Source organism: Aedes albopictus, chromosome 2, assembly GCF_035046485.1.
Source record: "Aedes albopictus strain Foshan chromosome 2, AalbF5, whole genome shotgun sequence".
Taxonomy (NCBI): Eukaryota; Metazoa; Arthropoda; class Insecta; order Diptera; family Culicidae; genus Aedes; species Aedes albopictus.
Genome location: NC_085137.1, coordinates 339,753,231 through 339,766,638, shown reverse-complemented (window position 1 = coordinate 339,766,638; position 13,408 = coordinate 339,753,231).

The window sequence follows — 13,408 nt, the reverse complement described above, 5'->3', positions numbered from 1 at the left end:
GGCTCTCGGATGTCGATCAGTGGCCCCTAATATGCGGAACAGATACTGTTGTAAGCAAACTTTTTCTTCCGTGTCAGCCTGCAACTTGCAGTTCCCGATCACTGTGAGGCAGTGATGGAAAACAGTGAGGAATGCAGCTAAGTAGACACAAACGCAAAGCTATCCTACTCGTGAACAACAGAAACCAGAATATATTCGCACTTCCTTCACTCGCGAGCTAACGAAGCTGGTCGCACTCGTGATTGATTCGCGAAGCAGCTCTGAACATTTTTCAATTTTGTGAAAAAAACGAATTTACACGGCCGACAGATTAACTTTTCAGGAACAATAAAGCACAAAACACTACTATCTGATTAATTACTTGTTTTGCTATTAAAATCGCACTAAAATGCAATTCCCGCATCTCCACTTGTTCTTCGCGAATAAAAATTCATGAGTGTTTTTGTTTTTGTTTTGCTTCATACTCTTGAAGCAAGCGGGTGCGAATAAACTCACACACGGCTTACTCTCGGCACCGTGAGTAAACCGTTTGTTGCTTTTACACTCGCGAGTTGATTCACGATGAGAGTGTTTCCATCTCTGCTGTGAGGTAGGCATTTAAACGCTTTATCGTGACCGTACGCATTCGTATTAGGTCTCCTTCATATCATCAGGCTTGTCATTTTCCATCGTATAGATGTCGATCAAGTTATAGCTGAATAATTTGGCCCATAAGCCCAACACACAGATTAGTTCGCTACCCGGTTCTCACATTTTTACTCGTTTCAGCTGCTCCCTGATCACTATGCAACCGACTCCTGGTTCTACCATATCGCTGCCGCTGTTGTATTTAAAAAAAACTGTTTTCAATTAAAATTCGCTGCCCTGAATTTACGTCCTCCAGTACAAGGCTACCAAACGTCCCAAATCGCAGCTACGCTCACTCTAATCGTTTTGAGATCACGGGCCAAAAGATTCATTTACCGAGTTTTCAAGTACAGTCCACATTTCGTTGCCTGGTCGGTTGCGAAAAGCTAGTGGGGCTGTCATCTTAGATACCTGACATGATAAAGCATTTCCTACTCAGCCGCTGGATGCCAGAACAGACGCTGAACGAGCCGCCCCTCTTGGTGAACAGACGTTCGGGACCTTGTTCGGGACGCACGGTCTTTGGGCTACAAACGAAAAGGAGAGCGTCCAACATAGCTCTGGTCATCACAAGTTCCTACCTCATGCTTCCACGGGTCAAGCGATGACAAAGACCGCCAGCTATGTATGAGTTGTGTGCTTAGCTGGTAGTGCAGCCTGAGCACTGTTGTCCTTCTGACATCAGCAAGATTGAGGAGGTACGTCCCGAGCGTCTGTTCACCAAGGAGGTGCGGCTCAAACAGCGTCTGTTCTGGCATCCAGCGGCTGAGTATGAAATCCTCTTCTACCGGAAGCTATACCTAAGGTGGCAGCCCCACCACGGTGAATAGGGGACCTTAGGCCAACAACCTACTGTCTTCGAAACCCAAAAACACGTTACTGAAACCGAAAATGAAAGATTACGAACTGATTCAACGGCAACGACTTTTAGCGTGAAACAACGGACAAGAATTGGAACTGGAATTGGAATTGGAACCAGTATTAACCCTAGTCCAGCAAGGTAAACTGGCACAATTAGCCAATGAGACATGCCTTATGAGGCTTGATATCCTAGGACTGAGCGAAGTCCGTTGGCCGAACTTTTGGAGAACACAGATTGGCGTCGGGTCAAATTCTGCTATACTTTGGCCTACGAGGTGAACACGCTCCTCACCACCGTGGAGTTGGTTTCTTGCTCAGCGCTCACGCCCACGCTGCGCTCATGAAGTTGGAACCTATTAATGAGAGGATAATTGTAGCCAGATCCAGAACACGGTTTTCGGAACCTTACCATGATCCAATGTTACGCGCCAACCGATGCTGCCGAATTACAAGATAAAGATAACTTTTACAGTCCACTGAATGCTGTCGTGGACAAGACTCCGAAAGGTGATATCAAGATCCTCATGGGCGACTTCAACGCGAAGGTTGGTTCCGATAAGTCGAACTATCAGCACGTCATGGGACGCCATGGTCTCGGAGAAATAAGCGAAAACGGAGAGCTCTTTGCAAAGTTTTGTGGCTGCAATGATATGGTGATTGGGGGATCGCTCTTTCTTTATCGACCATTGCACAAAGTGACATGTGTTTCCCGTGATGGCATCACGGAAAATCAAATCGACCACATCTGCATCAGCCGAAAATGGAAACGGAGCCTACTTGATGTGTGGAACAAACGTATAGTGCCGACATTGCGTCCGACCATCATCTCCTAATCGGCGAGATCCAACTGCGCATCCAGCGACAGGAGGATAAAATCGGGCGCCGGTTCAACACACGCCGACTGGAAGACGCTGTGGTGAAAAGGTCCTTTGTCGAGGAGCTAGAGAACCGTGCTGCGAATATTCCAGAAGGAGGAAGCGTAGAAGATCAATGGATCGCCATCAAGAACGCCAAGAATAATTTGGGTGAACTACGCACCCGGAGAAAACAGTGGATCACAGATGATACCTAGAGGAAGATAGAGGAGCGAAGGAACGCCAAAGCCGCGATAGAGCGAGCGAAAATACGGGGAGCCAAAGCCATAGCCCGTCAGCGCTATTCGGCTTTCGAGAAGGAAGTGAAACGTTCATGTAGACGAGACAAAAGAGCGTGGGCGGACTCCCTAGCTGACGAAGGCGAGAAAGCCGCAAACTAAGGCGACATCCGCCTCCTCTACGATGTCTCGCGTCGCCTTAGTAGGACCGAGATGAATGCTACGATGCCCGTGAAAGACACGTCTGGACAGTTACTGACCGACCCGGCTGACCAGTTGAAACGCTGGTTCGAGCACTTTGGAAACCTTTTTCAAGTGTCGGTCACGCCAGCAAAACCTCAGCATGATCCGCCAAGGGTGGGAAGCCCTCAGGCGCAAGGGTGTCCCTGAGAAAATCATTGGCCTCACTGAAGCACAGTACAGAGCATTTTGCACAACGGTGTTTTGTCCGATCCCATCCGGGTCGTTACTGGAGTGAGGCAAGGTAGTATACTATCACCACCACTATTCCTCATCGTAATCGACGAGATCCTGGTAGGTGCGATTGACCGTGAACGAAATCGTGGATTGCTGTGGCAGCCCATTACCATGGAGCACCTAAATGACTTCGAACTGGCTGATGATGTTGCTCTCCTAGCTCAACGGCACTCTGATATGCAGAGCAAGGTCGATGATCTTGCCAATCGCTCCTCAGCAGTAGGTCTTACCATCAACGTCAACAAGACCAAATCGTTGGATGTAAACACGGTCAACCCTTCCAGCTTTACGGTAGCTGGGCAATCAGTGGAGAATGTTGAAAGTTCTCAATATCTTGGTAGCCAAATGGCGACCGATGGCGGCACCAAGATCGACATAGGTGCACGGATCAAGAAGGCAAGGGCTGCTTTTGCGAGTTTAACCTTCCGTAACTCGCGCGGTTGACTACCTGCGTCTGCACCACGCTAATGCTGAGTACTAGAGTGTCCATTTCCCGGCCAATTTGCGTGTCCCGGGATTCGGGACAAAATACTTAGCCAGTCCCGGGAAATCCCGGGATCCCGGGATTTTTTAAAATTTCAATAAAACCCAGAAAATTGATTTGTTTAGCTTTTGTGCAGTTGAAATATTCATTTTTTAAGTTATGGTTATTTCTGTATCCATCACAAGAAGTATTATAAAATGTCTATACAATGTACTGCACTACTACTTGATGTACAAATGACAATAACGAAATACATATAAAAGTATCAACGTTATGCTCGCCAAGAACAGTCTGTTTTCAACTATTTAGTAGTAATTTTCTACCGATATCTAATAGTTTAAGAGAAATAATTATCATAATCTGTATTATATCGCTACGGTAGATGTTTGTATTGTTGATATGTATCGTAAAAATCGCACTTCAATATAACTTTAGAGTACCTTTTGAACTCTTAGTTTCCGAATATTTCAATACAAAAGGTTGGACTCTTTTTGCAATTGCGGTTTTCCATAATTTTAAAACTTTTGTACTTGTTATTGAAATTCATTAATTCTCTTCTCAAAAATTCAAATTATTTACATAATATAGTAAAAGTTTGGTCTAAGATTTCCAAAAATTCAATGTAATATGGTATGTGGGCTATGTCTAGTTTGTTCTTGCTGCTACTGAATAAACCAATAAATAGAAAAAGATGAATTAAATGCATAACATGATACCAAGTTTATCATTAATGATTGATTTTTTTTTTTCAAATATGACCTAGTGTCCAAAGCCCGATGGTGGTGTGCGAGAAAACCGCTCATATTTCGAAAGTGAAAATGGTCAGATAAAGTTTTTGCCTTGATATTTGGCAGTTTTATCTACAAATTGTCTTCATCCCGGGATTCCCGGGATTGTCGGGATTTCTGAAATGATATCCCGGGATTCGGGAAATCCCGAAATCACTCAAATCCCGGGAATTCTTGTCCCGGGATGTCCCGGGAAGGACACCCTACTGAGTACAAAAAGCGAGATTTTTTCTACGTGTTGTACAAAATACAACAGCGCGATCGCTCGAGGGTTAAGAAATGTTTGGAAAAACAACCAGATCAGTCGACGCACCAAAATCCGAATTTTTAACTCGAACGTGAAATCTGTGCTGCCATACGCCAGTGCAACCTGGTGTGTATCAGCGGAGAACACCCAACGGCTGCAGGTCTTTATCAATAGATGCCTGCGGTATATAATTCGTGCATGGTGATCTCACAATTGGATCTCCAACGTGGAGCTCCATCGTTGGTGTCATCAAAATCCGATAGCGACAGAAATTCGGGAGCGAAAGTGGAGGTGGGTCAACCACACTCTACGCAGAGGCAGAAACGAACAAGCAAACAAGCGTTAGACTGGAACCCAGCAGGACATCGCAACAGAGGCAGACCCAGAGGCTCATGGCGGTGCAGCCTCAATAGAGGAATTCCACGGAGTCATGTCAGTCGATCCTGAGCGACCATTTCAAAAATATCTGAAACTTTGCACAGTTTTTCAATTTCATATAAATCGCCATTTTTTGATATTAAACCTTCATATTCACTCACGACTAACTTTTCAAAAGGGTGTATGCGAAAATAGTTCTAAAATATTCTAAAAGCTGTACAGCAAAAACGGATTGTTCGATTGTTATAAATTTTTCAGCAAAGTTAGATAACTAAATGATGATTCCTTAGAAAATATACACTAAAAAAAATTTCTTTTTCTACTTTGAAAAAATATGATATTTGTCACAAAAACTCAAATATCTCAAAACCCTATCTTTTTACCAACTTCAATTTTTTAGGGGAAATGGCCCATTATATCAGCTATCTACCATAAAATTTTGGTGATGGTAAACTGATAAACAAAAAAGTTATGACATTTCAAACATTTCACAATTTTTACATTTAGTAACAAAAAAAATTTTTTTTCTGTGTAAATTATTTCGAGAATTATATTTTGATGCTGATTTTATTGTAAAGGCTACCGCCTGAATTAAACAAGTTGTTTTCATGATACTGTAGTTTGATTATTCGTAATTACTATAGTATCTATTTGAAACTTAGACGCGATCCAGTGTTGTGATCAAAAATATTGAGATTGTCATACTTTTTATTGTACGTGACTGGTGAAAAAATCCCTTGATAGTGTTGAAAAGCTGTTGATTATAAGAAAAATGGAATTGAATTTATTTTTAAGACAAAAGCTGTATAATAAAAGTTTTTTTATACGCGTATACGTCTAGTTTATCCGCAAAAAAAATCCCTCTTACACACTTATTTCTGAATTGTCTGTTCGGTACTTTTTTGACGAGATTATAACAGCAGTACGATCTCGGTAGTTTCGGTAATCGATTTTACTGAGGCTCAGTAAAACAACTGTCAAAATCGTATGGAAAAGGTAAACAATGCATTTTTGCTGAACGAGTTCGGTGCTCAGCAGTTTTAATCTCGTCAAAAAATTACCGAACTCGGTAATCAAAATTAAGTGTGTAGAGAACAGACTTTATGATCGGAAGAATGCGAGTAACTTCAACAACAACAAATGCATAAGAGGTACATACCACAGACAAACAGACGAAACGCCTAGAACAATTTTAGTGAAAATTCATCGCCCAGTTCACACTATCACCACCTGGTGGAAATGTTTCACGAAACACTGCGTTGTGCAATATCGTCATCAGAAGGCGCTAGTGTGAAACGTCAAACGCAAAGAAAAACGATGGGCGCTCTTCTTGTTATGAAAGCCACAACCAAGATTCAAAATGATCGTTGAAGGCGTGGTCAATGAAAATTTCGCCAGTGTTACGTTTGTTTGTCTGTATACATACCTGACAATGCTCACGAAAAAAACAAAAAAATACTACCGCTATGAATATTAAAAATTGTATAGTATTTTTTTTCTTCAGCCACCAACACCAAACAAGTAAGTTAAAATTAATAAGTGATTTTGTTTATTATAATCTAACGAACAAGATGAACTTCGCTTTCTCAAAGGTCTTCAACTCAACGCTCTCTTGTAGACCGTTTGATGAAAAAAAATGTTCAAAAGAGTTACGAAATCTCACCGAAAGCACCATAGATAAACTGAAAGAGACTGGTTATGCCCAAATGTCCACATTGTGTACAAAACTACGCATTTGCACGTCCTGCCGTCTAGAATTTGACAAACGAGCCATCTGTATATCATCGGTAAAGCAGGGCGCAGGAAGTTCGAAAACGACAACAACTGAGAAATTGCCATCAGCGACATCTGTTTAAACAATTTAATTACGCCCCTTTTCAAAAATGCCCTGTAATATTCTTCAACATCTATACCCATTTCAATATTTTTAACGTTGCAAAACACGCTTTCAACATTCATCTTGAAGAAGAGGGAAAACACTTGTCCTCAAATGTAACAGCAAATTAATGAACAAACGACTAATGCGCGGAGGGCGTGATAAAATCGGAACATTACGGTACATAGTATATTATATTATATGTATGTTAGGTTTTAAAATTAAGGTACTCGATGTTACGGGAAATCCCTATTGCCAATGAATTGTAGAATTGTATTGAATTGAAATAAAGGGCAGTTTGTGTTGAGCACCGCGACAGATCAGAAGCTGTGATCTGGTCGGCATAATTGAAGATGTGTTTTCGTGATCTATAATCCGAAATGATGACTGATTGGGGTGGTTCACCAGGGATCCCAACAATTTTGGGGGCTCGTCCGGGAATCCCAGGCGGTGAACACCAGAACCAAGTCATTGCATCAGTGGGAAGTGATATAGGCGCGAATAACAATTACGGCATCCAGCTTGTCAATGGATGTGTAGAAGTGGACTTAAACTGTTATAATAGTTTGTGGGCTAAATTCGCCGCACAAGTGGAGGTGTTTGTCAATAGAACGTCCAAATTAGCCCAGGAAGTAAACTTGCTACGGGAAGAATTAGACGGTCGGAGAAATGAGACTAAATTGTTGAGCTCTACCATCGACGACATGCAGGCGTGTTCACAGAGTGCAGTTGATGAGCGAAGCGAAGAAAACAATAAAATTTGGAAAGCAGTGAACAACGAGGTGAACAATACCACGAGTGACGACGACGATGTGCTGTTTACCGTGCCTGTTCGATCTCAATCAAATGTGGCCGAGGTTGAAGCGGCGGCGAAGACACCACTAAATGATGATACCGATTTCGAGTACAGTAGCGGTTATACTAAATCGCACAAACATCAACAACGAAATCGATTCCGAGGCTCCAGATCATTTCGGCCTAGGAAGTGTACGGGCAAATATCGCAGAAACGGAAAGCAGTTTCGTCAATATGGCTGGTATGTGTACGCAGAACCGTACTACATCAAACGATTTCTGCTAATGAGATGCGGTCATATGCAGTTTAGGAGCCGTAGTGGACTAAGCAATTATGTTGGGAAAGCTGCAATTCACCGCGACGATGACGATGAGGACAATGAAAAAAGGCGCCATCCGGGACGGATGCCGGTCAGGTTGGCCGAATGTTAGGTTTTAAAATTAAGGTACTCGATGTTACGGGAAATCCCTATTGCCAATGAATTGTAGAATTGTATTGAATTGAAATAAAGGGCAGTTTGTGTTGAGCACCGCGACAGATCAGAAGCTGTGATCTGGTCGGCATAATTGAAGATGTGTTTTCGTGATCTATAATCCGAAATGATGACTGATTGGGGTGGTTCACCAGGGATCCCAACATGTATATATAATATATAATAAAAACAACTTGTTTTACTCACGCAAGGCCATTAACAATAAAATCAGCATCAAACTTCAATTTCCGGCCGAAATAATTTACACTAAAAAAAATTATTACTAAATGTAAAAATTGTGAAATGTTTGAATTGTCATAACTTTTTTGTTTATTTTCATGGTAGATTGCTAATACAATGGACCGTTTTCTCTAAAAAATTACGTTGGTAAAAAGATAGGGTTTTGAGATATTTGAGTTTTTGTGACAAAAATGATATTTTTTAATGTTAAAAAAGATTTTTTTCACAGTGTATATTTTCTTAGGAATCGCCATTTAGTTATCTAACTTTGCTGAACAATAAAATCAGCATCAAATCGCGATTTTCGGCCGAAATAATTTACACAGAAAAATTTTTTTTACTAAATGTAAAAATTGTGAAATTTTTGAAATGTTATAACTTTTTTGTTTATTAGTTTACCATCACCAAATTTTTATGGTAGATTGCTAATACAATGGACCGTTTTCCCTAAAAAATTCAAGTTGGTAAAAAGATAGGGTTTTGAGATATTTGAGTTTTTGTGACAAAAATGATGTTTTTCAATGATAAAATAGATTTTTTTTTCACAGTGTATATTTTCTTAGAAATCACCATTTAGCTATCTAACTTTGCTGAAAAATTCATAACAATCGAACAATCCGTTTTTGCTGTGCATATTTTTGAATATTTTTGAACCATTTTCACATACACCCTTTTGAAAAGTTAGTCGTGGCTCTAAATAAAAATTTGATATCGAAAAATGGCGATTTAGATGGAACTGAAAAACTGTGCAAAGTTTCAGTTCAATAGAAAATCATGAATTAAAAATTTTCCTTAATTTTGATGCTGTTGCTTGGAATCGCTCAATAACGAAATCAAGCAAGTCGATAGAAATTTGACCTAGCAACAGGTCAAAGCGATGGCTGGCAATCGCCCAGGATGGAAATCTTTCGATTCGGCCCTCTGCATCACCGTGGGTGCCAAGGACTTAAAGTGAGTAAGTTAGCTTAAAAAAATGCAAAAAAATTGTCAATCTTTAGTAACACCGTTTAACAATTCTTCCCTTCTCTGAAAACTGGAAGAGGACCACGTTTTTAACTGATTTAATAGTTGGTTACACAGCGCAACATTTTTTTGTCTCAAGAGCAAACTTATGTGCCTCCGAAGGATTTTGGGCCGCTGAACCCGAATCCGGGCTCAGATTTGTTCCAACACGTCACAATTTTGAGCTATACCTCATTTTATAGGGCAAAATATGCGATTTTGGGCTTTTTTGACTGTAAGCCATGAAGCATGGAAATATTCTTTTTAAGCAATCAAAAGTTTAATTGGTAAATTAACATCTAAATTAACGACTCATGCAAAATATTTCGTTTTACCTAATCAAATTTGATAGATTTAAGCATTTTATGTTACTATGAAAACTTGCATGCAATTTTTGAAGGGTGACTTGTATGGGAAATATCGTACCTAACATAAATCGCTTAAAACTATCAAATTCGATTTTTATAAAATGAAATATTTTGCATGAGTCGTTGATTTAGATGTTAATTGACCAATTAACCTTTTGATTGCTTAAAAAATATTTCCTTGCTTAATGGCTTGCAGTCAAAAAAGCCCAAAATCGCATATTTTGCCCTATAAATTGAGGTATAGCTCAAAATTGTGACGTGTTGGAACAAATCTGAGCCCGGATTCGGATTCAGCGGCTCAAAATCTTTCGGAGACACATAAGTTTGCTCTTGAGACAGACAAAAAGTTAATTTTTGTTACGCTGTGTTATGGAATAATTAATGTTTTCCAGGAAACTATCTGAAGGCAGGCCCCGATAACACCCAAAAACTTATATGCAGGATAGAGGAATTATTGCAATTGGTGTTAGAAAAATGGAAGAGCGCATTGAGAATGGTCAACCCAACCCTGCTTCATTAGTTCTGTGTAAAATTCCAATTATTCAGATTACAAATAAATGCATATTAAAATCAATTTCAATGGGGACAATAAAATATCTGAACAATACCTGTTCGGGTGTTTTGCTCAATTCTACTCATCTAATACTTTCAAAACCACATTCCCATGCTGCAGCATCCGGGGGTTACAGCAGAAGCAAACAATTTCACACAGAAGCACGGGAAAAGTCAGCCGATAATTGCTTTGATAATTCTTCCGCTGCCACCGTTTGGAATCGTTACGCTTGAGTCCCGCAAGAAGAGCGACGCGACCCGACCTGGCCTGGCCTTGCCCGCGAGCATCATACGGCCAAACGGGAGCCATCCATCGATACCAAAAACAGCTTGCAAACGCACCACAACCACCACCACCGCCGCCGGCTTAAACAGGATGTTCTGGAACACACCAATCGTGGAGGCTCCAAAACAGTCCAAAAAAGAGAAAATCGATTCTTTGCGATACGCGGGAGCCAAGCAACGTCTAAAAAATGATCATAATTATCCGTTAATAATCGTATAATAAATAGATGAATTATGATCGAATTTAGCTACGCGAGGAATCCACCAACCAAACACCCAAGGTCTACAAACCTAGACGAGAGAAGAAGATCAAGAAACCGGGGACTCCGCAGTCCGCATGGATAGCCGAAAAATACGACCAAACGGGCCAAACACAACGCGTTCGATGCAGCTGTGTGTTGGCCCATGTGTGTTTCCTCACGGCCGGCGACGACGATGACGACGACGGTACCAGCCACATACACAGCTAAGGCAATAGACAGGCCAAAATCACAGCAGCAGACCAGATTCAATTATTTTTCCCAATGGTGAGCAAAATTGGCTGGTTCATTCATAAAACTTTGGTTGCGTACGAATTGCGATACTTTGGGCGACGACTGCGGTGCGAGAGGTTGATCAGATCGGTCGACAGATGGAAGCAAGATCTGGAGGAGTGCAACTAGGTTGCTGGGAGCCTATGGGATGCTTGGGTGTTTGGATCAGGGGTGTGTGTAGGGAAGATTTTAGTCCTGTTCAACCATATTCTTTGGAAAGGTACATATCAACAAATTAGTACCTCAACCTTGTAGGTATTTGAAGGAAGTTAAAGATGTCATTCATCAGCTTTAAACCAACAAAGCAGGTGTTAAGGATGGTATTGCAGCTGAACTCGTCAATATATACTGCTGGAGATTTTTTTTTTATTATTATCCAACAGATTGGGCCGAAGGGTCTCCAATTTTCAAAAAAAAAGTCATCGGAAGTAGAAATTATGGGATATGATCAATATGGAATTCAAAATAATACAGCCACCTATTTTTCCGGATAACGCTAGATGAAATTTCACGATTTTTCTAAATTTCTAAAAACATCCCATACTTCAAAAAATCATATCCCAAAAATCGTGCACCGTCAAATAAACTTTTTTAGTGAAATAAACGCCTCTGTTTTTTTCTACGATGCATGGTCGCCATTTGGCTACCAACATATTGGAAGCTTTCAACATTCTCCACTGCTTTCCCAGCTAGAGTAATGCGGGGCAAAAGTTCGCACCTAACAGACTTCACAAAATAACTATTAAATAAAAAGAAAATAATATCATTTTTCTTTGATAAACGGGTCCCTATCATGTTACCTTCAAAACGTAGAACTAGATATTTTCGCGTTCCTTCTGTAGTTTTAGTAATACAATTTTTAAAACAAGTACTCCAATGCGAACTTTTGCCCCAAGTATGGGGGCATGCGGGGTATGCGGGGCAAAAGTTCGCACATTGTACACGGTAGTTTATTGGTGTGAAATTCATTTATTTCGTGTTAATTCATGTTCATCCTTTTACTCTAGCCATGAAATCTGTTTCTTTTTGATCATGGCATTACGGCCCAACTGGAATACGACCTGGTTTCCAACCTTTTTATACAATGTATTTTATGAAGACTTTCACAACTATTAACTAAGAGCTATCGTTTCCAGCATTACTGAAGCAGTCAAAATACATTGTGGGGTAATCATAAAGATACGTGTTGCACAAAACACATAAAAAAATATACAGCAAAACTTTTGAACGGGACCGTAATCGAATCTTATGCCCTTCAATATGTTGATGAATTATAACTGTGAATTTACAAACTAATCTATGAAAGACCCCGGTCAAGTAGATGAACATAAGTGCTTGAGAAACTTACCAAAAAGACACGACGAGAATGACGAAAAAATGTTTTAAAATGTTTTAGCCAATTTCTTATTTTTTTTATTTAAATGGGTGAACAAAATGTTTGTCTATCAATCGATCTTATTACAAAACTAAGTTCAAGCCCTCTGCCGGAACGATTTGAGGGTGCATACTACACCCAAGTAACACAGAAAACATCTTGAGAATTGAAAATTTCAAAATGTGTTCTATAAATGCTGTATAAGAGAGATATAAAACATCTGATGTTAGAATCTAGTATTAACCTTCATCCAGCCAACGTACATTTTCCACCTTCGGAAAAGCACAAAAATGGACATAACTTTTTTGTTTTTCGATGGATTTTGATGAAATTTTCACAACTTCCCGAAAAACACTTCTAGTTTATGATGCCGGGGACATGGGTGCCTGGTCCACACGGTTCCGGAGTTTTTCCGGATTGTCTTGGGGTACCGTGATTTCGGGTGAAATTGATCACTTTTCACAGATGTTGGCTTCTAATTTTTGAATAGTTATCGATATGGTTAAACTCAATGCTTTAAAACAAGTACGACCACGGGTTTCATCAGTCACCGAGGTAGAAACTTTTACCGCAAATCATTTTATTGCAATAAATATCATTTAAAATAAAAAATCAGAAATTTTAGTTTCGGGGTGAAATTGATCAGTCAGTGAATTGTCTTTGCAAGTGCTGAAAATAAAATTTTCATCTGAACTAATCACTCCAGAATGCGAAAAGCTTTGTAAATCTTATACAAGTTTAGTAAATTCTGAATTATTTAACTTTAAAGTTTATAAATCTAAAGAAAACGCCTAAAAGTATGCAATTTTCATACCAAGCAAATCATTACTTTAGCAAAAGTACAGTTTTATACATAAATATCAATTTTTATACAACTTTTGATGACGAAATCAGGTTAAGCGAACACTTGGCAGCTATAAACATTCATTCGAATATTAATTCCATGTGCGATACA